General features: G+C 39.9%; 1 protein-coding gene and 1 long non-coding RNA gene across 2 annotated transcripts in view; one reads left to right on the top strand and one right to left on the bottom strand.

Moving 5' to 3' along the window:
• LOC106959179 (metabotropic glutamate receptor 8) overlaps nucleotides 1-27,256 on the bottom strand; it is a gene marked incomplete at its 3' end in the record, with an annotated part of 110,821 nt that overhangs the window by 5,794 nt on the left and 77,771 nt on the right. The gene's annotated exons all lie outside the window — the stretch shown is intronic.
• Nucleotides 388-16,126, top strand: LOC106959180 (uncharacterized). Its single transcript, XR_001427291.1, has 3 exons — nucleotides 388-398; nucleotides 5,146-5,148; nucleotides 15,158-16,126. It is a non-coding gene; the product is annotated as an uncharacterized LOC106959180 (long non-coding RNA).

Genomic DNA, 27,256 nt, shown 5'->3' with positions numbered 1-27,256 from the left:
GGCATGAAATGCAAAACAACATAACCCGAAAACAGGGAAGTAAGTAAATACTAAAAAAAAAAAGAAAATCACATCTTGGCTGAGACTAGACAGAGAAAAACCCTTACAAGATCCCAGACAAATACCACTTCTTCTTCCCATTTATGTCCTATTCCGATAGTTTTGACTTCAATATCTCATTTAATTTTTTGTTTTACTTTGTGTAAAAGCCTTGCACATCTTCTTGCAGGGTTTGTCCACTAAAGTGCTTTTAGTGATATAGGAGAGAGTTGGTTTTATACAAAGTCGATGACCAGAACAGGCTGATTTTCATCCCGACCGATCGACGGGATTGTAAATCCAGTACACAAATGTCTTATTTTGCCAGTTTGTGCACCATTTAGGCATTAACTTTGTGTGTTCATCATTACAGGAGGCATGAGACTCAAAGTTGCAGACTGTTGCTATACCCGAGTGGCTTGCTTGTCATCTCACTCCTTCTCAATTTCATACTTTTGCAGTTTCAGTTGTTTTTCCCCACCCAACTATTTTCAAGCATGAAAAGTAGCAATCTGCCACAGGGAGTCGATTTGTTCCTGCCTCGGGTACATTTTGTCAAATGGGTGAAGGGGGTAAAATTTTACCTCAGCCAGTGTGCCAAGTACAGGAAATAAATAAAGAAAAAGAGAAATGAGAGTAAAGTGAGCATAAATAAAATCAATGGTGAAAGTAGAATAAAATTAAAGTAAATAACCATAGTTAAACGTCCCAAATTAGCTGCAGCTGAATGTTAAATGCTTCAAGGTCTGTGTACCTCTGATTTGGAGAACATTTAATATTTAGGAGATTAAAAAATCCTCTTGTTTTGAATGCAGGAACTAATAATTTGCATTTTTTTTTCTTTTTTTTTTGTTTTATTTTCATTTACTTAATCCAAAAGAGACGTAATTACTGTTCTACTCATGGCTATCAAATACCAAAACACCTTTTGAGCATATTTTTGGCAGAGTAAAACTTTTCAATAGGAAACAACTTAATTTAATCACGTTAGAGGAGAAACGAGGCGTTGATTGGACGAGCCGCGAAGGCATCGACAAATCTGCATGCAGAGAAAGAATGAGAAGAGGTGAGGAGGAACAACGGTTTAAAAACTTTTGAGAAAATAAAAAAAAAGCAAGAGAAAAGACAGCAGAGGTGAACAGCAATCATCTCGTCAAAGCAAACTGCAAAAGAAAGCGACAGGGGTTCGGGGGGTAACAATCATCGGAACAGATGCGTGAGAACTAATGAGGGGATGTTTAGCAAAAGCATAAAGACAAAAGAGGAGGCATGAGAGAAAAGGGAAGAGAAGGGGACTGATGAGAAAAAGAAAGAAAAAGCCTATGGGAGGAAACATCCAACAGAGAAAGGCAAAGTGAGAAAGAGATGAAAGATGAAGAAACTGAAGGAGAGGAAACGGAGATAATTGGTGCAACACAAACAGAGGATTTGGTAAAGTGACACAAGTCCCAGGAAAAACAGATGGAAGTAAAAAGTGAATGAAATTAAACAAGGGACTTGTTTAAGTCTGCTAAAAGGTTGAGACGAAAAGAACCGACGCCGATGGTAGATGAAAAAAGGAAATAGAAAAGCGACCATTGTGCGGCATAAATGAACAAAAGGGAGACTGATTTCAGCAAAGGCAAAAAAAAAACAAAGGTTTTCAAAGGGGGGAAACTACAAAAAAAAAAAAAAAGGCAGAACAAAAGAATAAGACATGGAGCACATTTTAAAATTCATCCAAAACGTCCATGCGTTCCTGGTCGCATTTCTCTTTTCATGTTTTCAGGAAAAAAATAAAAGGGGGGGAGAAAAAAAAACAGCGCTGCCATGTTTCATCTTGATGGTGTAATTTGTGAACGGCGTCATGTACGCTCGGATGTGTTAAAGTGCAGAGAGCTTAAGACGCAGATAATGAACTGAATCGATGGTTGTCTAAGGTCTCTTAGCTAGTTTTTATCTCACAGACTTATGTATAAGCGAGCGAGTGAATTAATGGCCCAGCGAGCCATTAATTCCCAGGAGCTCTTCAGTGGCAGACTGTAGCAGAGAAGGTCTGATGGTGATAATGCTTCACCACCGAAGCCATGGGACTCGCCCAGCAAGACCGCTTTACACCCCGTCTGCTTTGCCTCTGAAAACTGACTTCAAATGTTAGCAGCCCATTAAATAGCCATTATCAGCTGTGCTCAATCCTTAAAGGATGCCTCAAAATGGCTTATGTAGCACCTAGGAGTAGGAGTAAGTAAAGAAGGTGCTCGTTTGTGTCTTTGAAATCAAAATGACGTTGGAAGACGCAGGTCAAACTTGAAAGAGGGAATTGTTTCGAATAATTGTTTCACTGTCCTATAGGGACTATTTAATGTTTCCATTTCACTTCAGGTCCCTTTTTTTGTAACTTAAAGAAGTAAAGGAAACCGCGATTCACTATTATATTATTATAATGTTTGAATATATTTGATCAACCGTGTTAAAAATTCAAAAACTGAAACAATGGCTGCCTCAATTTTCGTTTGTGAAAGTCAAAATAAGACCAAGATTGCCTAAGTGAAGACAAATAACTTTTTTTTTAATTAAAGAATTGATGCATTATGGGGAAAAATGTGAAAAGATACATGGAAACAATGTTTGACCATATTTTGTGGAAATATGAGATAAAATTTCACAACATGCATCCAGGGTTGAGTAATGCCAGTCCTGTGCAACCAAGCAGAAGTTCAACATAAAGTAAATATCTAAAAAAAAATAATAATAATAATAATCCATCATAATTTGATCTACATTCAAACATGGCGGTGATGGAGAGATGGTCTGGTGATGTTTTGTTCCACTTTACTATAACTTATGAATGTATTATTTATTATTTTCCTTAGCATAGGTTAAAGAAAAACTTTACATTTATAATAAAAAACACAAAACACAACCACTACTTGACAATTTAAGTGGTTGATTAACGCAGTGCTACATTTACGGAATAAACACGGACAATGTCGACGTGGAAAATTGATCAATTAGGATTTAAAGTTTATTTTTCAATGTTACACCTTTGATTGGTGCTTGTAGCATTTGATTTGTAAACTGTGATAAAACTGTAGTCAGCTGCCAGTTAGGCCCCAAGACTGTTCCCTCCTCCCCCCCACACACACACACATTTGCAGGTAATCACAGATAAATTGTAAAACCAATAATTAGTCTAATGTGGCTTTTGTGTGAAACTTGCAAGTGGACTCTGCAATTTGACGGCACGAGGGTTACCTCTAATTGAGGAGGAGGAGGATGACTTGCTGTAATCACCTTGGAGACAAGATGAAAGGCTTGGATTACAAGCTATTGGAAAGGAGGTATTGACTAATTACAGATCCACTTCAGGACAGTTTAATCCAACCTCGATGTCCATCCAAATATTTGACAATTTGTAAGGCACTCGTTCTCGAATAGCAATGCAATCAAGTTGTTTAAATGCCCTTTGAGAGCTGCACAACATTCATGGATGCATGACAGGAGAGACGGGGGGGAATCTAATGGCGAGGAAAAAAATGTAAGATGCAACACCAACCCACTGAATCAGTTCATTTAAATTTCCAAGAGGAACTTGCAACACAAAGATTTACAGATCTGGAAATGCATCTCTGCCTGCTGCTGCTGCAGATGCTGGGGAGGAGACAAAGTCAGAGGGTTCACTGGAAAATGCAACACCTTACAAACTTTTACAGAGGGTTTAGGTCTGAGTTTGTCAGGGAGTGGAGAAATATGACGTAAAAAAGGACAGGAGGCAGGCAGCTGAGGCTAAAGCCTTTAATATAACTATTGATAAATCATTATTTTTCCTTCTCTCACTATCGTACACACTCACTTTTCACAGCACTGTATCTAACTCACTGAAATCAACACCGACTGGCACACACAGAACAAATGCCCATCTGTTACCACCCAACTCTGAATGCCCTGAATACAAATCTAGTAATTATACACAAGGGCTGCACAAGAAATTCAAAAACACACAAACCAGCTGCCTACTCAGGGAAATAAATAAAAAAATTAAAAATGATCCTATTGTTCCAAATCATTGAACACCTTTTAGTAGCACATAAAACTAGGAGTGTGTCCTCCTGTTGTTTAAACCTTTCTGACCCGAGTGTGAAAATGAAGCAGCCCAAATAATCTAAATGACTAAGAGTCTCTCCAAGTCTGCTGGCAGAGAGGCAGTGTTGTCTCTAGGCATTGCTGGACATCTGTGTGCTGCCCTTGGGCGGCGGTGGGTCCGGCATGGAGTTGTCACTTTGGGTTGAGGGTGTGGCGTCTACCACCAGAGGGACAGGATTTGGCTGTATACTGGGGGTAGGAGTGGCAAGGGGGTTTACTGGGGTAAGGTTGTGAGGGTCTTGGTGGGACGAAATGGGGCCTGGGAGCTTTGGATTGTGCCCTGATGGACTGTGGCGTTTTGGAGGCTGGGTGTGCCTGCAGGGGCATGTGTGTGGATATTACCACAGACACCCATGGAAACACTGGGAACTGGGATCAGGGGCCTTTACTGTGGTCCTCCTTTGCTCCCGTCCAGCACCTGAGCAAATTTGGCATGAACTAGAGGTGCTTATGGGCCGTTCGTCTTAATCTCCCAGGGGTTAGATCACAAGGTGGATGACCTTCGCTGCCCTTAGGTGCTATGAGTTTTAGGCCTTCCAGCCTCACTTGCATACACTTACAGGCAACCAGCTGACAAACATGCTCTCATACATCTACGAGCCACCACACAAATAGGATACCATTTTCAGATGTCCTTTCTGTGCAGCAAACCTGCCATGACACATGTAGGCAACCATCTTCTCTCTATGACATGCCTGAAATGCCAAAGACAGCCTGACACATCAAATTAGCTCCCAAACATACACCAAGGGAATATGACATGTACTGGATTCAGTCCTCCAAGCTGGTTTTTTCACAATGACCTAAATAAATTTGAGGGGAATTTAAATTTGTCTTTGCCAGTAGTATCCAAAAATGGTTAAGAGAACTTTCAGGAGATCTCACCAAACTAGAAAGGACAGGGCATCAAAATGACTTTGAAAGTGGTATGAAATGTCACTTTGGCTGGTCTGGGCATTTCTGAAACTACTGGCTTACTGCAAGTTGGTGTTGGATGAGAAAGGGACAGACTAGTTCAGAGTTATAGAATGGCAACAGTTCCTCACATAACCCGCTCAACAAGAATTATGGCCAAATAGCATCAGTAGTCAGACAGAATTTTCTTTGAACTGCTATTTTTTACTTTGTAGGCTACCATTTACTACCTGGGCTAATGGGTGCAAATCTGCAGCATACAGAGAAACGCTCTGCAAACACATGAATGTTCCAAACAGAGATGGTTGCAGCATTTTGCCTCTAGTTGTAGCATTTTGTGCTAGCATTTGTTTTGTGGATTGTAGATTTTTGGTTCCATTTTCTGTAACCACAGCATTTTTATTTTTGAAATTATTATTTTTTGTTTGTTTGTAGCGTTGATTTCTTGCATTTCATTTTTTGCGTTTGTATGTTTTGGAGTTTGCGTCATTGGAGCATCTTTTGTCCTTTGATGTGCATTTGCACCCGTTTCCTGGAGACTCGGAGGGATAGATTGTATTCTTATGTTTGAACAATTCAAACATAAGAATCGCACTCTGGTCCTGCAAGTTTTGCGCTTTCGCTCTCTTGGTGACGCAACGCGCCTGGAGCCGTAAATGTCTCCAGGTGCACGGCAAAAACAGCTAGGGAACTTTATTTTTTTTGTTTTGCTTTGTAAAAAACAGAGTAGTTGGTACGTACACAAAACCAGCAAACAAAACCTGCTGGACTTGGAGAGTTTTGATTCAAAGGATGTTTGATTTTTACTAAAGGTATTCCCTTGTACCAAACCCATTAGGCATGTTAGGCATCATGCAATACGCCAGCAGACCTGCGAGGAAAGCACTTACAATCTTCTTAATGAAAAACAACTTAGCAGCAAATGAGGGGCTACAATAGGAAGTCTTTGGATATCACTCGAGCATGCTGCTAGGGCGAGAAAAAAAAACAAAACAACAAAAAACAGTGTTTGATGCAAGTTGTTTGAAAAATCAAAAATGACAAACTTCACAGAAAGCGGGACGCAGTATACACTCACGTGCACCCATGCAAAACTCAATCATACTAAGCAATTGCTTTGATTAAAAGGGGTGTGTGTGTTTTCTTGAGTTACTGTGGGGGCAGCGGCACTCCTTACCTTGTTATGCATGCGTGACCTGTTTTGATTCGTCTCGGTTTGTAGGCTCCCGTCTGAGCTCAACCATTAGCCCAGCAGGTGGCTACTTCAGTCATGTTTTGTACATCACTTTGGAAACTTATAACAGGAAGAGTTAAAAAAAAAAAAAGTTTGCTAATTTGCCTGCTGCATCATATGTAGTTTTAAAACCAGAGCAATGCACAAGTGGACAAACTACAGCGCATCATAAATCATACTACTGTATAAGACGAAAAAATGTGTGTGTTAATATAGTTCCCTGCAAGCTTATTTCCCATCCCGTCTGCATCAGTTGCTTTAGTTACGTTTATTGTGCAGATAAAAGAAAAATCATTAAAAACAATTACCCCCACTCTTTTATTGAATAGTATTGTGCACTGGAAAGACTGAAATAAACGCTCTCACAATTTACAAAGCTGAATCGATGGCAAACGTGATTTCAATAAAACCTGTTAGTTTAAAGGTGACACTTTTTTCTTTTAAACATCAGCCCATGCCTAGAGATAAAAAACAGACGCGAGTGCAGTGAAGTTGTAGTCGTAGTCGTACCAAAAAGCCATTTGTGATGATTTGAGATTTGTGAAATGATGCATAATCCTGTTAGACATGAGAAGACGGGCACACTGTGGTCATAGAGGGATGGACATAATCGGCAAAGACACTCAGCCAGGCGTTTGGAGATTAAACAACGAGGAATTGGTAGAAAAGGGCGACTGGTGAGCAAAGAAAAATTTCTCCCACCATCCTGAGTGGTTGATAAAAGGCAGGATGGATTTATGTTTTTCATGTCTTTTGACTGTACTGTATGAATTTTGCAACTGAAACTGGGAGATATCTGTTCGAGCAACTTTTTAAAATCGGTTCTGAACAATTGCAATCACTGCCATGCGAGTATAACGTAGACCAACCATCAGCTGCTAAAATCACTTTGTATCTTCCTAACACTGTTAATATAACACTCCACTCTCCTGGTCCGCGCCGCACCACAGCTTGAGTAAAGGTTTAAATTTTAAGACTGCACTGTCAAGACTGGCGCTTTAATTCAGTCGAGTTAACACGGAGGAGAACTGAAAATGGCGGCACCCATTTCCGCATTCAAACTCATTAAGCGTCGGCGTTCCAGCCAAGCGCACTAAGAAATTTGAAAATGTTTGAGCACCACACGCTGAAAACTGTTGCTCGCCGCTATAATCCCAGTTAGTAGGTGAGTTTCCTTCACATCTTGTGTTGTGTAGAGGCAGATGAGATGATCCCCCCCCAAGTGTTTGTTGTGACGCTGATTAAACCCACTCTAATTTGCAGAACCTAACAGCCTGTTGCCACAGCAGTCCTGGTGTCTTCACAGAGTAGGAGAAAAGCACAAATGCACTCTGACATTCTAACATTTGTCTCGAGATTCAAACAGCGGCGCAGCAGATGGCGAGACTTTCTGCTCATCTATTTCTTGTGCTCCCAAGCATAACTAAGAGACCATTTGTGCGCACCCACCTACAGGTTAGCAGTGAAACAAGACAGTGGTAGTTCCAATAACTGTGCAACTAATATATAGAAGGCCATATCACTTTATTCAATTTTTCAATTTGAAATCCTCTAACTGATTGTATACCGTTATTAAAACACGAATCCCGTTAAATTCAAGGTTCACACCAACAGCCGGCAGAAGAGAATCAGTTAATCTTTAAATGTTGAAAGAAATGTTTAATCTTCGGTCAGTGGCCATTTCCTCAAAAGGGTTTTCGGCAGAAAACAGAACCTCTAAAAGCTAGTTGTACCTAATGAAGTCAATAAATTTCAATTACGTACCTAAATATGGCTTATTTCTAGAAAACCTTTAAGCATCTGCTTTGCAGATATGAAGGCTTACGGGGGTTTTAGACAAATCCTGTGGTTTGAAAACAATTTAGTGAGAAGCAAGAGAAAATGGAGCTTTCCCCAGTTCACATACAGAGTAAGAGTGGGTGATTTTGTCCCTCCTTCAATTCATACTTTTGCAATTTCTTTTTTTCATATCCTAAATTTAAGGGATTTATTTTGTTTTTTGCCTATTTTGACAATATAAGCTGGTTTTGTGCATGTCTGCTGTGCAGAAATGGGGCTAAACAGTTGCCATTTTTTTAAACCAACTTTGGGTCGTTTTAATATCTCATTTCGGCGTGAAGCTCCCTAAATGTAAAACAGAGACAAAGTGAATAGAAAAAAGGAGAGTTCAGCTAAATTTTTGTATTCATCTCCCTAATACATTAAAGTACTGAAATTCCAAAGCAATGTGATTAGCAATTCTTTAAATACAGAGAATTGAAAAGATTTGTTTACAAGTGCAAAAGCAAAGCTGGTAGGGAAGAACTTTCAAAGCCTGGGTACAAAACGACGAAGGGCGAATTAACCCTTCACTGGAGCATAATGCGAAGCAGATAAAGTGTCCACTCATTGTGAGTAAAGTTAAAAGCAATTTTTTTTCTTACAGAGGCAGAAAGAGAGTTTATATTGTTGACATGAAGGGAACTGATTTTACATGACTGCTTACATTTGAGTCCTTATTTTGAAGTAAGAAAAGACGAAATTAAGTTGTAGCTCAGTTGCTGACGCTAAACCGAAGAGCTATTTTTGATTAAATATAGTCTCAAACAAATCAGACTTTTTACACGTTGAATCTATAACAGTGTTTTAGTCTACTTGAGTTTCTTTGCTATAAATTCACTAGCAAAAAGATAAAAAAAATAAAAATAAAAATGAAAAAAAAGAATAGCCTTTAAAAATTAACCGGCCAGTGTGACGACCTTCAGCTTTCAGCCAATCAAATGACGCTCCTTTGATCACATGTCAGACAGTTAGCTTGTTAGCATAGCTATTTGAGTTGCCTAAATAAACTTATGTCGTCTAAAGTTTAGTGAGTTGCATTTATGTTTACCACCCTCCTCTCTTCTTGGTATGTTTTTGGGAAAAACATTTTAATGATATACACAGCAGCTGTTGTTTGCACTCAGAAAATATTTAGTAATGCTAATTTAATACGCACACCTTGGAAACAGCTGAAGCTCATTGGAAACGTTCAAGGATGAGGCTAAGGAGGGGGAATACGACGTTTGCACACTTTTGACCTTTGTTCACGTTCCACTTTCATAAAGGTACCCACCAACACGAATGATTCCTGCATCCCACCGGGCAGCGGTACAGGCGAGAGAGCTGGAGGACCGGCTCGTTATCTGCTCCATGTGGTCTCGAGGGAAGCGCCATCATTCTGTGTTTTGAGGGAGGAACACGCGCTGAGAGGAAGCGGTTTCCATTTCTGAACACCCCTCGTGTTTTCCATCCATTTTCTGCAACTGACATTTTCTCACAAAGTAGCTATGAAAATATTCATACACCATTAGTTTTTTTTGTTTGTTTTTTTTTTTGTAGTTTGTCATGTTACAAGCGCAAATGTCATTGCATTTTACTGGGATTGTATGCGATTGACCGACACGAGATAATTGCAAAGCAGATGGAACGGTGGAGATTTTCGACATGGGCGTTTTCCCCACGGCAGCATTAGACATGGGAGGCGCACAAACACTGGATGAAAAAAAAAAAAATCGTCTGCTAGCTGCGTATTTGTTGTTATGATTGCGCAGCCGACGGAAAGCTTAAGAGCCCTGCTTGGTGCTGAGAATCGGGAAACGCATTTTACCTCACCAAAGAATTTAGTCCAAAACATTTTTTTGGAATAATCTCACCTGAATCACCCACTCAGCCGCTTGTCTGACTAATGCTCTCCTTCCCTCGCCTGCGACTTTGGATGGGGAATTTAGCCTTGCAGCTGTATTGTACGTCCCCTTTTATGAAATGACACATTGAACGGAGCTCCGCGGGACGCTCAGAGCCTGGGATATTGTTTTATAGCCTAGCCGTACTTTAAACTTCTCAACTTCATCCCTGACCTTCCTGACGTACTTTATACCCACTTCATAGATATCAGGCACTACTTTTTAAAAATCACTTCTTGAATTGTGTTGCCCGCTGAGCAAAACGCATGCGACTTACTCGCTGCATTAGCATTCGCATTATTTCCTGGACTCGGACTGGGTGAATATTAACTCTAATAGGTTCCCTCTCCCCCCCCCCGCCTTAACCAGGTGTGTTTATGTGGAGTATGTGTTTAAGTATGTGCAAGCATGTACGGAAGTCTGACAATGTAATTAACTCATGTGGGCCGGCATGAATATTTAAGCAAACTTCGGAGGGGTGCGTGCGCACACGCATGCCCACGTGCTCGGTAGCATTAGAATGCAGCTAGTCGTTTGCCATTATGTTGTTAATGTGTCCGTCTGAGTAACAGGCAGCACTGTGCACACGGACGTAATGCACTAATGCAGTGCCAGCTAATGGAGAGAGCTACTGCTGAAATCACGCTGCCGACAGCATATTAATACGATAGGACGGGTGGATGGATGATTATAATACAACCGGTGGGAGTTAACTGGGGCGCGAGAGAGAGAAAGAACCAACTAAGGAGAAACCAAGACGAGCAACGCACGGGGCGTCGAATTAAGTAAGAAGTTAGAGAATAAAAAGATCAATATGAATTGTTTATGTTAGAAAAAGAAAGCAAAAACTAAAGGTGCAGAGAAAGGGAGAGACAAAAGACTATCAAAATGCTAAAATCTTAAACCCAAGCTTCACCATTTGACTGTGGTCATATAACAGATGAAAGAACAGAAGTTTGGGGACCAGAATAAAACTAGCTGTGCGGGGAGTCACTCAGCCTTATTTATCAAGCAAACACTCAAAGCAATGTCAGAAGAAAACATAATATACTTGAATTTCCTCAATAAAACCACAGTTTCATCATTATGCACCTCTCATGCTTAGGAGCTGCGCGAGTGAGGAAAAGTTACTAAGAAAGAGATTTGTTTTTAATAACGTGAGCAACTAAAGCTACTTAAAGTGATAAGCAAGCAAATAAATGTTTTTGAGGACTTTGGGTTTTTTTTTCCCTATCTTTGTCTTAACTTTAACATTTTACAAATATAAGCCTCTCCTTCATCAGCAGGTAGAACTATATAGGGTAAAAAATTAATAAGTTAATTTCTTTAACTGATAAAAATCGACTTTGCCACACAAAGTGATATTTTGAACATTTACTTACAGTTAACGAAAACCCAAACTTCAGTTCCTCTGAACTTTTCAATACCAAACAAGATGAGTAAAAAGGATTTTTAATTATAGAAATGAAAAGTTCTACACTTCCATTGGGAAGACTTTTTTTTTTTCATTGAACAGACACTGCAAGCAGGGCAGCAGGTCATGGCTGGCTGTCTGGACCTTCATAATAGAAAATTTTCTGTGTGGCAGAAAAAGAGGGACAACTGAGGATATTTGGAAATACAGCGAAGGTTTGAAGCACAATGGCCTTTCTGCCACGGTACATATTTTCCACATCCAATTCTGAAACATTTAGGAAGTATTTCAGGCAGTCCAACTCCACAGCTGTTGTTTCTACCTCTACAACTACATTTCACTTTAGTGTCTTCCTTGGTTTACTTTCTTTTTTGTTTCTCATTGACCCAAAATCGTTAAATGAAAAAGGAAAAAAACAACAACCAACTTTTCCTCTTTTTTTTTTTTTGCATGTTTGCATTGGATTTGGTCTCCTTTTCTTTCCATTTATAGATTTTTGTTCCTCCGCTCAGTTTTTTCGGCTTTCCACACTTCCTTCTCATTTGTCTCATCAGCCTCTAAATGTCATGTGGTTGCATAAGGTCAGCTCGTTTGTGCTGCAACCAACAAGTGTTCAATTAATCATCGCTGGCATTTTCGTTTGCTTTTACATGAATCCCCAGTTTTGCCAATGATGGACACGGTATCATGCGGCTACGATTGAGCCGATACCCGATTGGACTGTGCTCAGAAAACTTCGGCAAAGACGGCAAGCGGTTACGGGGGCTGGCGCGGCGTCAAATTAAAAGCGCTTTCAAAAAATATGCATTTCTACACAGGTTTCCCGTCTGGCTTTGAGCAACCACCGTGTCTGTGTCATCTCACCGAGCTCCTTTTCATCTCCTTCGCTCCCCGCCGTCTTTCCCGAACTCCACTCCTGCTTTCAGTTATTTACACCTCTGGCCAAACGCCGCTGGTTTGCTGTTCTGTCTCTCCTGAAATCTCAAAAAAAAAAAAAAAAAAAAAAAACCGGGCGCCCTCTCTCAGCCTTTGATCACTTGACTTTAAAAGTTGGACAAACAAAACTGTGTCCTGCAGCAAAAGAAGAAAAAAAAAAGAAAAAGAAAATGTAGCTGAATGGTGCAAACATTGGAAAATACTGGCAGAGTATTTAGAAGCTAAGCTATTAATTCTAAAACTCACAGCAGTGTGGGGGAAAAAAAAGTGTTTTGACTCCTTATGTATTTATTATGTTTAGCTTTTCCGTCATGCTTGGATGTTTTTACATCACCCAACATATTTATATATCAAAACAATGATAACCAGAGTGATTCCAAGTTGCTGCTGATATTTCCCTAAAGGAGAAGAAAACCGTCCTAACCATCTTGGCCATTTGTGTAAAATTAATTACTCCTTAAAAAGCTAATATATCAGGGATGTTTAACTCAATTTCAATTTGGGCCATATCAAAAAATCTGAATGTGTTGAGAAAAACCCACTAAACTGTTAAGATATCAGTAAAGAGATGTTTGTCTCAGCATTCAATAAGGGTTTCTTAAAATTAAATAATATTGGACATCTTTTCACACTGACCAGACCAACCAGAATTTTGAGATTGTTTTATATATATATTTTAGATTAAAATCATAGATTTTATGGCGCCAACTTGGAAACATTTGTAAGATATTTGTGCTAATGTATGATGTTAAACGTGGCTTTTTATTAATCGCCGCATCGATCACAGGCTATAGCTCGACATCGAGGAAGGCTTAGGAAGCAGTCACTTAAACTCAAAGTTTGAGGAAAATTTGAAGTAAAAAGAAAAATTGGGGAAATAAATGTGGGAATCTGCAGATTTTGTGTGAATTTTGTGTGAACTTTGAGTTTTGCAGATTTGTTAAAAAACTGGAGGGTCTTAATGATGTTCCCCCCGGGCCTTGAGTTTGACACATGTGCAATATATGTCACACTTATTCCCTAAAACTGCCATCAGGCATTTGCAATAGCAGGGAAGCTTTTGCATTCATTCTCAGTCACGAACAGACCCAATAAGTCAAGTTCAAGATTTTGCACGATACTCAAACACCATCAAACTCCTCATCTATTTCCATAACAGACATCTTCTCTGTGTTATTCTCACCAATTCTCACCCGTTCCCCATGCTGCTTCACACATTCTGATCCCACAGAGGAAGTTGAGTTTCATGCCTGCTGCGTTCAGAATTTTCCCCGACTTTCCGATGAAGTTAGTTGGGGCTTGTGTTTTGTTAAACAGGCTTTTTTAACTCGAGAGCGGAGCGTAATGTGGTGGTACCGCTCCTCCTCAGTCAACCACACGTCTGCTTTCGCACTTATCTCGCCGGGCTTGATCAGCAGTCTGCCTTGAAGTGACACACAATCCGATGCTGAAGTAATTGCCTGGAGAAGCAGATTGCGACAACCTACATGCTTTAGCGGCGCCAGGATGTTCCGACTTCAGTTATTTTATATTGCTTTTAAAACCAATGGTAACGGGCTTCTATTCCACTTATGTGGTAGGGTTTAGAGTAAAGTGTTTAACTGTTGGTGTTAGAAGATTCAGATATCTAACAAGTCCTATTTAAAAATTATATATATGTATATATTTGTATTGTGAGAAAACAGAGGAATTGTTATCCACCTGTTTAATTCATCACTTGAGAATTAAGGATACCACAAATGAGTCTAATCCTTACACACAATGAAGAAGTGCTCTTTCCATTAAAACAGATAAGCTCCTTGCTAGAAAAGAGAATAATACTGTAAACTAATGAGTTGGATGGCCCAAATACAATCATGTTGACAAGTTCTCTGTGACTTTGCAGATGAAAACGATGAAACAATGTCCAAGTCGTTAATGCAGAGAAAAGCTAACTGGATGAAGACTAATAGTTGTGCCTCTTGAGGCGATACATATTCAATTTTAAAAGCAACAGCGTGTGGAATAATGTTTTTGACATTGATTGATTACAACTGTAAAAGCTTCAAAGCATTTTCCAAACTAAGAGTTTATTAATAACTTTCGCATGTTTGCTTCGCAAGAAACGAAGCCTTGGTTTCCCGTCGAACCATTTCGTTTCTGCATTTTTTACGTATCGTTCAATATCGGACGTTTATTCATTACTGAGGGTAATTGAGCTTTGCTACGAGACTAGGTACCCCCAAAAAATTCAAGCTGGGACCGAGATGCCCTCCGACCATTTCTAGCATCTTCATGAGATTTCTGACGGGATCGGCTCAGGGCTCTGCATTCAACCATCAGCTGGGGTATCTCAGAGCTGCTGAGTTATTGATATTCTACTGTTTCAATATATGAAAGAGCAAGCCCGCTCACCACCTAAGGCTCTGCAACACTGCTTGTATATATTACGCCTTCCACAAAACACTTCAAGGTAGGACTTAGTCTCTTTTTCACCATCTATGCTTTCTGGGAAAAAAAAAAAAAAACATCCAAGGTGGAAAGAGACCTCAATGTTTATATTCCACTGCTGGATGTCTTGCCTTCAAGTGTGCAATGACGGAACAAATCACTAGGCTTTAGTAGCCTCTCTCAGTACTTGAACACTGAAAACAAAACTGATGGGATTTCATACATCAAGGACACGTTTCACTGTAGAAATGCAAGATGCCGGTGATCGTATGCATCATGCTTTACGTCGACCTCGCAGAGTCCCGCTACGCTGCCGACTTGGTGAGTTTGACTGACGCTTTAAAGGTCTAACAGGGCTGAAAGAGGGGCATATATTTGACAGTCATAATGAGAGAGGTCAGCACAGTTATTATTAATGAATGGCCACAGGCTGCTTGTCTTCGTCGCCAAATGAACACGCTTATCGAAGAGGCAGAAGACAAAGAATCCTGGAGAACGTTACATTCGTCACCAAGCCAATTGTTCCATTTCGTGAGAGTCCACATCTAAAATTATTCAACCTTCAGTGAAAAGTAGCTGCATTACCAAAATGCACAAACAAGCATGTTATAAACAAAATAATTTAAGAGCTAAATGCTTCTAGTATCTACTGGAGTCTTATTGTTCAAGTCCTTCAGATGAGCATCTTTAGTTCTTCCAGTAGAATCCAGCAGGAATCAACCCTCACGGGGAATTGCCTTCTGGTTCATTCGTGTTTTTTGTTTTTTTTTGTTTTGTTTTTTAATCATTCTATAAATAGAGTTTAAGTTAAATTACCATGATAGCCATGCAAATGTTATTTTAAAACTTCGTCTCAAACAAAGCTTTGGTGGACTTTGGAGGAAATTACATCAAAGCTTCAGGTTCCTCACAGACGGCATGACATATTTTCATACTTTTGCCTACACTTGATTCAATTCTTCCAGCTCTTCACACACTGCAGGCTTTCAGCACGAGAGCTGTGGTGTTCTTTTCCACGTCCGCTTCATTCTCCTCTTCCAGACGCAACTGACAGAAAAGATCCTCTTTTGACTAATCACTTATGACAGCAGAACCCTAAAACCTCCGACTTATGCATTTTGCTGCAAGCAAAGTGGAGCTGATTTTTCTTGTGTTTTGGGGGCGAGTAGTGCCATTCATATTTAGTCTGCTGCCATCAAGACTTGTTGCACGTCCGTAATATCTGCCTCTTTGGAAATCTGACGGCAGCCATTGACAGCTTTATCCATCAACCATGTTCAAACACAGTAGCTTAGTCACTGTTGCTCTTTTAACTTTGCACAAGCAAACTATTTCTCCAACACCGTCCATAGAAACATTTACTGCCATCTTCTCGTATTCTTTTCTGTAGTTTTAGTCTGACTTCCGAACACATGGGATTGCACGATTTCAAGACTGTAGGCAAAACTAAACTGGTATTGGATGGCTGAACAATTTCTAATTTTACCTGCACCTGCACACCTACTTCGGATTAAAATTGAAATAATGGCATATGCAATATGTATTGCACATCTAGAACCGATAACGCCTCAATACTTAGAGAAACTACTGCCTGTAATGTTTTTTTTCCTTCAGTCAACATCCACAATATTTCACTCAACACCAAGAAAGTCAAAGAAGAACAATACTCAGCTCTTAAAGTGCATTAAAGGGCCGATCGTCTTTCCCTTCTCTGTTCTCATCTTGCCGCGGGACTGATGACTTTGTATTTTCTGTTATTTTTGGCTTGCTGTCTCAATCCATCTGTCAATCACTTTGCGAAGGGGCACGGTAATATGACTTCAGCTGTAAAACAAAGTACTTTCTGACAGACAGTTTAGTCTGCCGCCCTGTCTGTCTGTGTGAGCGCGACTAAAACACGAGATCATTCTAGGATCTCCCCTAACAGCTTGTCGTATTTTAGGATAATCGAGATACTTTCAGTCCATGTGACGGATAAAAGAAATTCTCCCCTGGAACATTGTTTATCACATAATTTAATCATCTGCGGTCCAATCTGCAGTATTAACTTAGAGAAAGCAGCTGCTTAACTGAGCACACAGGCAACCAAATGGCATCCTCAGGAAATAAACTGGCCAGGTTGGCAATGATTAGGTGTTGCGAGGTGGCGGGTCATGTGCCGTGAAAGCCCCACGAGCAGTCAGTCGTCTAAATGGATGAGCAGCTTTATTACACGAGTACTATCAAACTTTATCAAGTGCTCTCTTTCAATTTATTTCCAGAAGGAATTGTCTCTGAAGCCGTAACACGGTGAATGAGAATGCCGTCGGTCCTGCCAGTTTGTGAGATTATTAGCAGAGAGAGAGAAAAATTGATTCGCCAACAAGCTAACATAATCGCATGTTGAGACGAGGTTGGGTTTTTTTTTTTTTTTTAAATATCATCCATCTCCACGCGTCAATTCTGCCACTCCACCAACAACTCGCCGCCTCTGCCAATATCTTCCTCCTAAAGACTGTCCAGACCATCAGCTCATTGAAAGAGACATCCCACTTTATCCTGTGACACAGCAATTTCCCTGTGGTGTGTTAATAAAAACACCCAAATAGAAGGGAAGACATGCATGACTGTGACCTTTTCAGAATGACAAGACTGGAAGAAAATGGCTGTTCCCTATTGGCATTTAAATCCTCCACTTTCCTCCCATCTGACGCTTTCATTATAGTTTCATTTGACTCCCAACCTTGTTAATTATTCAAAGTGTCTATTTAGCTAAAAAAGGAGCAGTTGCTCAAGCCGTGCAAGAACGTATGGAAGGGAAAAAATTGGATGTTTGATAGAACACAACCGAAGCTTTAATGTGCTCCATTTCACTTTTCCATGATCAAGCGGTGGTTAGAGAGAGGCTGATGAAATTGCCCCGACTGCAAAAATCGCGTGGCTTTTCTTTTGTATTCTGTTCCTCCTGCCGGATGCATCAATAGATCAAAGAAAAGGCATTGCTTTTTTATTTTTTTCCCATCCCGCATGTTTGTGTGGCTGTGCTCAAGTCTGATGGCTTTGAAGATCCCTCTTTGCAGCCTGCTGCATCCACACACACCCACTAGGCTCAGTGGTTTTTAGAGGTTTACATACACTTTGACCAAATCCCTCGTATTAATGGAACTTTTTTTTTTTAAATTTCCTGACATTAATCCCTTTCAGCTTTCCCATCTTAGTTCAGAGTGAGGGATTTCCTACTTCGTCTTAAGTGTGTAAGAGGTCTACATATTTTTTTTTGTGTCTGTGTGTTTGACGGTATTACATTTAAATTGCTCAACTTGGTTCAAACATTCAAGGTTTTGTATAATTTAAAGCCTATTCTTTATGAGCATATTGGTGAAACTGATTACCTTTGTAGTTTTTCATTGGTTAAATTAAAAGATAACTGAACATAACATCTGCAACCAGACGTTCAGTCCATCCAAAAAGGTTGTTGCACCTTTGATTCAGTGGAGATTACAGAAAATTCATATTGGTTTTGCTTTGGCCTTTACCTGTTGTGACAATAAGCTTCATGTGCTTGATTTACATTTTAACCAAACATCATTTTGCCACTTCCTTAACAATCGGAACTGGTTTCAACATATTTTTTTGGCTGAGAAATGGTCCTAAACCCAAACATAGCAATGCTCTCTTTGACTAGCTAACAACTAGTCAGAGCTATTTAAACATCACCAGTAGCTATATCCAAATCCAATCATCATCCAAAAATACATACCATGACTTTTGTGCCAGAAGATTAATCTTATTAATTAGCATTCCAATATAAAGTCAACTGGCTACGTTAGAAAAGCAGCTAAAATTCCCATACATACATACATACATACATACACTGCTGTATGTTTAATAATACTTTAGAATCACTTAACATCTCTCATACTGCTGCACACATGTCAAGAAATGTCAGTGCCGCAACTTTAAAGCACTAAATGTCATATATGCAGGTGCCACTGCAACAGAATATATGCAAATGTTTCCAAAATGGTGCAGCAGTGAACCAAATTTCATCCTAAGCTATGCATTAGCTCTGTCTGCATGAAGATTCACTCACTTCAGCATGCTAGATACTAAATGCCCTTCAACAGAAGGACCACCCAACACATTTCTGACCACTTACACTTTATTATCCAGATAATTAAGCATTGGGTGAGGCTTGGGGACAAGCTTTGGTATCATAGCAAAAGGCAAGGACAATATTCTGACAAAGTATAGAGGTGAGTTTTACAACAATACATATGCACAATGCAATATTACACAATCTTAATTTCACATTTACATTCATGTAATTTGCTTTTTTAGCGAATACTTAGTACCTTTACAGAGAACCCTGGTTGGAAAAGCTAATTGATCCCTTTGAGAATATAAATCTCCCTCACACTGTACTTCAATAGAGTTTCTCACCTTCCCATCTTCTGCCTCGCCAACTACATTTCAGTAGCACACAAATATTTGCATGACATTGTTTTTTTATATTCCTCACACCTCCAGTGCATTCCCACTGTCTTCTCTTCCCAGCCTCAAACTTTAGTGCTGTTTTCTCTATTCTAATTATATACCGCTGTCTCCTTGGGTTCTTTGATCACTTTGTCCGTTTCATCTCGTCGAGTTTCATTCTCACTTTGATTCTCTCTTTATGTTTCTCCCCCTTTCGTTATCCATCATCTTCACATAGAAACTCTCCATTACCGGCAATGCCAACATCTCGAGTGATTCCTCACTTCGTTTCTTTAAGTACGAGAGGGGGGCAAAAAAAAGAAGAAAAAAGACGTCTGACAGACACGTGCGAACGTTTTAATCGCAAACTGACGTGGTGAAGTGTTACTTTATTTCAAATGAAGACATGGGGCTGGCGATGACGATGAGAAAAAAGAATGGGTAAGCTCTAGCAACTAGAAGATAAAAAAAGGGAGGGAGATGGAGGTTTATAATTTATTTCCTCAGCATGTCATTACATAAATATGGGTGTCAGAGACGAGAGATGCTCCTGGCTTTAGCGCAGTTGGTCAAGTTCTCTCTGGGCATTCACACGCACAAGGACACACCCATACGCGTGCGCACCGTCGCACCGAAAGGCATCAACAAAGAGTCTCGCACACACTTCACACTCGCATTTCCTTGGCAGGGGAATCGACCATTACAGTGACTGTCGGTTATTACGCCTTATTCCCCCAGTGATGGATGTAACACTTTGTGGCGCGGCAAAATGTGTTTTGGAAATGTGTTTGGAATTGCTTTGTGGCAGTGCTGAATGCTTTTGGAATGAGATCATAACAGGCTGAGAGCCACTGTAATACGATTGAGGAGCATGTGGCAGGGCACCGCTTTGGCGTGAGTGGTGTCTGCGTCTGTGTGTGTGTGTGCGTGCACAGGCTTCTTCAGGTACATTCAGGTGTGTGTTATGGTGGAGCTGTGATCGTATGTACATGCTTATTAGTGTAGGTCATGGAGAAAGTGCATTGGTACAAGTATTTATAAGTGACACTGGCAATTCGGCGTCGGCTTGCCAGACCTGACGATTGCTATTCCTGCAAAGTTATATGGTTTGTCTCCTCCATTATGCTGCTCTGGAACCGTGCATCTAAGCAATAAAACGAGAGAGAGAGAGAAAAAAAAAGTTCTCATGCATTTATGGAAGTTGTGATTTAGAGCTTCAACTGTTAGAAAGATGCAGCTACGATAAAGTAAATGGCCAGTTTGTTTGCGGCATCTGTGGCCGTCCTTTTTAGTCAGGGATTGAAACAGACCGCTAGCGTTTTCTAAGAAGGACAGAAGAAGGGGATCAGCTTCACACTGTCGATGGCTTCCAAGCACATCTGACTTGCAGCCACGTAATTGAAGGCAACCTGAAAATAGTCTCGCTGCAGTAACGTCATCTCTTAGATTGAAAAACAGAAAAAGCAACCACTTCCTTTATTTGTTTGATAATAAGTTGAATTTTGCCACTCGGCTTTGCAGAATTTTATTATATCGAGTTACCAGAGTATTGATTCATATTTTGGTTTCCTAATCAACTTTCATTAATGTGCAATCAAATGCCAAATTAGATATTGTACTTTGCATACCTACAGTTTTTGTAAATTAGGAATGAGGCAAATCAGCAACATGAGGCACGTGTGGAATCAAACAAATTATCCGGTATTAATGTAGATTATTTTATTGTTCCTACAATTTCTCATACTCGACTTTAAAATTGAGCTATAAACATTTTTGAACAAGCAATATTTTTTTTTTCATGATCAGCATTTAAAAGTATTTTGTTCACAGCCCAAAAGACTTCATTCAACCCCTTTCATAGGAAAATTGTGTATTAGTGTATGTTATGCGATTAATTATTTAACACCACTCATTATTTATTCATCTTGTAATTTACTCTCAAGTCTGTGTTGTATGAGGAGATAATATGTGTGATGATATCTACAGTCTGAGCAAGAATTGAGAAATTTAAAACATCTGTTAATGTAGCAAATCAGGCTGCTGAGCATTTCCCTTTTCCCTTTCTTTAATAGGAAAGAAAAAAGACTGAAGCAAATAGATGTGCTGTAATACTTTAACTCAGTTTTCCTTCAGTTTCTTTTTTTTTTTTTTTTTTACAATATTGGTGTTTACTGCACAATAAATTGACAAGATATAGGGTAGAGAGAAAAACAGGAAGACATGCAGCAAATAACCTGAGAGCAGAAGCTGAACCAACAACAAATGCGTTGAGGGCTACAGCCCCTGCACCAACCGAGCCACGCAGCGCCCGTCCTATTTTAGTTTGAGTCATTGCAGGTGACCACAAGCATTAGGCGTACACATGTAAGATACACTCGCATACAAGACACCGCTTGCATTTTTACAAACGCAGCTGCCAGGAAGGAGGCGAGGCCTCAGTCATCACTGCAGAAACCCCACAGCCCCAGGCCATCCAGGATAAATCAATGCACCTCAGTCTCATCGATCCGAGATGTGGATGCCAGCCATGCATACATTAAGCAGGTGTGATCCGCTGCTGTGTAATCCAACTTCTCTTGATTTGAAACTTTACACTTCGGAAAGCTCCCGTAGTCGAGTTTCCAAACTTTCGCTCAAACTAAATTAGCATTCCGAAGAAATCCAGAAGGAAAGAAAAAAAAATAAATAAAGGCGGCACCTTGATTATATCGCCTCAAAGCAACCGTAGTAGTAACTGTTACAGAATGAAGTAAGAAAGAGATTTAAGTAGCCAACAAATAATTAATGGCGAATGATAGCTGAAAGAGAGGATCTTCGGTGTCTTATAGCAGCCAATCCCATATGGGGTCTGCTGGCAAACAGTACAAATGTTCTACCAAAACCTTGTTTGAAATTAATATTGAATTAGCCATATTTAATTCAGTCTGGCTTTTAATATTGCATTACAAAGAAAAGGAAGAAGGAGAAGGAAAAAAAAGTCAATCCAAGACACACTTATCATGAAAGAGCCATGGAGGAAGTGTTAGAGGACTCGAGCATCTCTAATGTTGGCCAACATCAATCGATTTATTAAATGTAGAGCCGGGGACACAGGAGGCATGACCTTAAAATTAATTCACCACACACATCCTAAAGTAGGGCTCAAAGTTTCGGATCAATCTGAATATACAGATGACCTCCTGAGTGAGCTGAAACTCAAGACACTGCAATTTTAGATCACTTCTCTTGGCACTTGGCAGGACAGATTGTTGGGAAAAGTCTCTTGCAGCATCTATATGACAGGCATTGTTGCTCATATGAAAGCAAAAACAAAAAAAACAACAGTGGAACAAATGTATACACACAGTACATCACCAGGTCACACAAACTTGACGTCTGCTAAGAGATGCCCTTGGGTGAGCAAGATTTCAGCCAGACTACAGTATTCCACATGTCAAATAGACAAATGCATCTGTGATGGTGTGCCCGTTCCCCCCCCCCCTCCCTGAAGATAACATCTTCTGGCAGAAGAGCTCAAATGTCCTCTTGAAAGCAAAGGAAATGCATTTCAGTAAAGAGCATCAATGACATTTGTGTACAAAGATTCATACAAACTGTTAAGATCTTAATAGTCAGATCACATATTGTATTTGAATGATTTCTTGGGAATTTATCTCGTCAACCATAGCTGTTGAATAACAGATCAAGCTCAGTCCAATGGTATTAAGAGCATCTTAAAATATCAATTTTCTACTTTTGCCACATATTCTAAATTGGATTTGGGTCTGGACTTTGACTAGGACCTTCTAACGCAAACAGACTTCGACTGCAACTCTGCCTACTTGCTGGAAGTTGAACCTCTACCCAGGACTCAAGTCTTTTGCAGCTTCTAATAGTCTCTCATCTCTGGCCAGTTTCCCTGCCCCTGCTAAAGCATAACATCCTCACACCATGATAGTAACCACCCCCATGTTTCTCTGTAGGGAAGGTATGTTTAGGGGATTGAACAGTGTTGGTGTGTAATATGACAAAAAGTAAAAATCATGATAGAAATCATTTTGTAAGGCAATTAGTGTCATTTGGATGGGATGAACCATTTCAGGATCTAGGGCATTTCCCCACAACCCTCCATTTGGACTGTGTTTTGCTTGTGGGCCAAAAACTGTAACTTTGGTCTGACCAAAGTAGATTCTCCCACATGTTTGATAGGTCCTGTGGAAAACTGCCACTTGCCACTATTCTACTAAACCCGGATCTTTTAAGTGCACAATCAATAATTGCCCTATTGACAACATTCTCCATTGTGCAGCTCCTCTAGAGTTGCTTCTCTGATACACGCACTACTTGCCCGGCCTGTCAGTTCAGGTGGATGACCGTGTCTTGCAGGTTCACATTTGCCCTTTCCCTCTCCAATTCCGAATGATGAAAGGAACGGCACGCCGCCGTGCCAAAGCTTGGCATTTTGTGCTATAACCTAACCCCGATTTAAACTTCTCCACAACTTCATCACTGTATCCTTCACCTGAAAACCGTGCGTCACTTTCCCTTCCTATTCAAAATTGTTTCGCCTATAACACAGATTCCCATTGAAACACATTGAGGTTATAGAGTGACAAACTTCGCAAAAGTTCCCTCTTGAAAGGCACAGTAGTTCTGGGCAGCTATTATGCAACATTTTTTAGGTTTATCTGTTTAAAGCAGATGAATTTTAATAAGCATTACCGGCCTTCATCTGTCCGTATAGTGCGATGACAAACTCTTGCAGCTGCTCTACATTTTTGCTGAAATGAAAGCTACTCAGCGGGAGCAGCCAAGGCTAAATCCTGGCAAAGAAAGTCCTTGAAATACTGGGAACTAATTAAAAGGATTTATCACATACCACACAAAAGGCAAGGTATGCATGAATGAATTACATTCTTTGTAGTTGCAGTGTTCATCAGCAACACCCCCAACACCTGTTATATCACAGTTAGCTTAAACAGTAGGAATTAATTTAACAGCTTGCACCAAAAACCCTTTGCTACATGCGGAGCGCATACCAGCAGACTATTAGAAACGGTTTCGTCTGGAAAATAACCTATTGCATGCTACTGATTAATAGCATGTAGCAAAACATGCTGGTCATTATTGCAAAATGAGACGTGGCTTATTAGCATTAAGGATCACATATGCTTCAAGCCAGTATTTATGGGGATGTGTTTAGCGCTCGTTAACATAACTTTGGAGAAAACTTAATAACAAAATTTAAAATGATTTAGTAATGAGAAGCTTCCTCAGTAGAGCAGGAGCAATGACTTTACACAACAGTGACCCCTGATGACACATCTCAGGATTTTATATTAGAATTTCAGTTAAACACAAACCAAAAAATAAATAAATAAATAAGTTGTCATCCCAACTTTTTGCCATGGTAACAAAAAAAAAAAAAGCTGTACACACCTGCATAGTTCAGGACATATGAATGTCAACAACAAATGAACCAATACAAGATCCAGTTCATGTTTACTGAACATGTAGTAAAGTAAAAAAAAAAAAAAAAAAGTCATTGCACCATCCTGGGTGGTGAACCAAAAAGAAAGCATCTGATTTGACCGCAGCTTGAGGTGCATTATTGTAGCACGCACACACACACACACACACACACACACACACTCCTGGGTCGTGTTTCTGCAAAGTCAAATCTAAAAACTGAAACGTGTGAACATCTAATAGCGGCAAAGGTCAAGACAGTAACTACATGCACAGAGGTACGTAGACGGCACAGAAAGAGTCGTACACAAGATGCAAACCTTCTCTTCACACTGATGCAAATCTCCCCCAGCATCCAGTAGATTGGTTTTATTTTATTGTTGGGATGCTACGCAGCTTTTCCCTCACCTACCACTGAAAAACCTCTCAACGCCTTCTCAAAAGAAAAAAAAAACACCTGCCCTGGGATATAAATATTTATGAGAATACGCTGTCAAGCTAAAGGTGCTAATTATAATATTGTGCATAGTCAGCAAATATGGTTTGCACTCCCACCTGCCATCCTTATCTCGGAAATCTTTTGCTTCACAAGCTTAAAAAAAAAAAAAAGAAAGAATAATCAGGAAGTAGCCATGTGAGTTGTACCATCAATATTTATGACCGCATCAAAAAAAAAAAAAAAAAAAAAAACCAGCAGAATCTATTCTTAGTGATGCTGTGTATACCGTTGTACTGACGTAGAGCTAAATAATAGCTCGTTACACCTGGCATTGAAATGCTGGGACATATTTTCTCCCAACAAAGAGTCCAGTCAGCAGATGAAACACTCCAGCATCCACAGATAAAAAAAGAGAACGGTTCTCTTTTTCTGTTCTGTGCGGCAGCTGCTTGTTTGCAGAGTTGTACCATTGAAAATTAGCTAAATAACTAATAGCTTAGAGAGGGTGTCAAAGGAAATACTTTCGTGTTTTAAGATAATTATATAATCTTGTACGTTTCCTTGAGAAAAAAAGGATGCGCTGAAAACTCAAATCGTTAAAAGTTTTTTTTTTCTTCCTTATGCAAATACAGCGGGGAAAATTCATTCAAGTTATTTTACAGCTGAACACATTTCTGCCTTTGATCTGTTTTGAGATCAGTTCTGATTACAAATGATGATTTTCCCCCAATTGTGGATGCAGCAAATAAGAGCCAGCTCAGTTTCTTTACATAATAACAGACTGCAAATAAGATCAAACCATGTGTTGCACTATCAGTTTTCATCACTTGAACCAAGAAAGCTAATTACTCGCTAAAGCTAAATAATTAGCATCACACTTTAGCATATCAGTGGAAAGCCTCACTTAGCTAATGACAGGTGGGGATGGATGTCTTTGGGGGAAAGTTGGATGCATTTTAAACGCCGACAATATTAAGCTTAAGTAATGAAGTAAAAAAAAAAAAGAAAAAAGAAAGAAATAGATCCAGCCTTATTTACTGATCATCATGTCCTTTCTGCGGGGTGAAACACAGTGCCATATACACAACAGATGGTAGCCAAAGGCAGACAACAAAGCCACATACAAGGTTACTGGAAGGCCAAAACAGAGTCCTCCCTCATTTAAATGTGTCTGCGGCAATGTCATCAAAAATCTGGACACACACATCCGTAGACGACGCAAATAAACATCCACGGAGCGCGTGAGATTCACGCAGAGGGAGTCCAGACGCCTCATTGACACCATCAGGTGTGTTACTCGCCTGAAAACAGCCGCGCTTGCTGGGCTTATTTCTTATGCTTTATCCCCTCAAATGGTGAATACTTTGTACAAGCAAAAGTCCTTCGCGAGGAAAGGAGGAACGGAGACTGTGGGGAATACCGTATGAAGTACATCTGAGAGGCATATGGTGTCGATGTGAAAACAAGATGAAGTGGGATCAAGTAAGACTGCCAGCCCAAAGTTGTTTACTAATCCTGCATGTGAGCAAAAAATAAAATGGGAATATCGAAGGGAACAACTTTAGAAAGGTATCGGGATCAAAGCCTCCAACTTGCTTCATTTTCTCAAGGTTTAATTTAAGAGCGTTAGACTTTCTGGCTCGAAAACGGCGCTCTGCCAGAATCCCGGTCTCTCTCTCGCAAACACGCACCTCACTGCGTTTTATGCAATAGGCCAACAAAGTGAAAGAAGAAGGATGGGGGGGGGGGGTTAGATAAAAATCTGAAATGTGCGGCATGCATTTACATCCAAATCCCCCGAGTCAGTTCTTTGTAGAACAAGGTCTCAGCCAGTTTTGCACATCTAAAGGCCGAAACCTTTGCCCGCTTTTTTTTTTTTTGAAAGACGTCTCGAGCTCAGGAAGGTTTCATGGCAGATTCTCAACTGGATGCGGGACTTTGACTGGACTGTTGCTCAATCACATCCGAGTGGAACACAAAAAGTTAAACATTTATTGGAAGGAAGAGGAGAAAGCGCACTGAGAATTGTATTTGTTTCATCAGTGTTGTCTCAATTCCACTGTTCACGCTAAGGGGAAAATTTTTTTCCTCCAAAAAAAAAAAAAAAAATTTTTTATAAA

Source organism: Poecilia latipinna, unplaced genomic scaffold (assembly GCF_001443285.1).
Source record: "Poecilia latipinna isolate Pla-1442-1.1 unplaced genomic scaffold, P_latipinna-1.0 Scaffold1051, whole genome shotgun sequence".
Classification (NCBI taxonomy): Eukaryota; Metazoa; Chordata; class Actinopteri; order Cyprinodontiformes; family Poeciliidae; genus Poecilia; species Poecilia latipinna.
The sequence above is the reverse complement of the archived record's forward strand: the minus strand, read 5'-3'. Positions and strand labels throughout refer to the sequence as shown.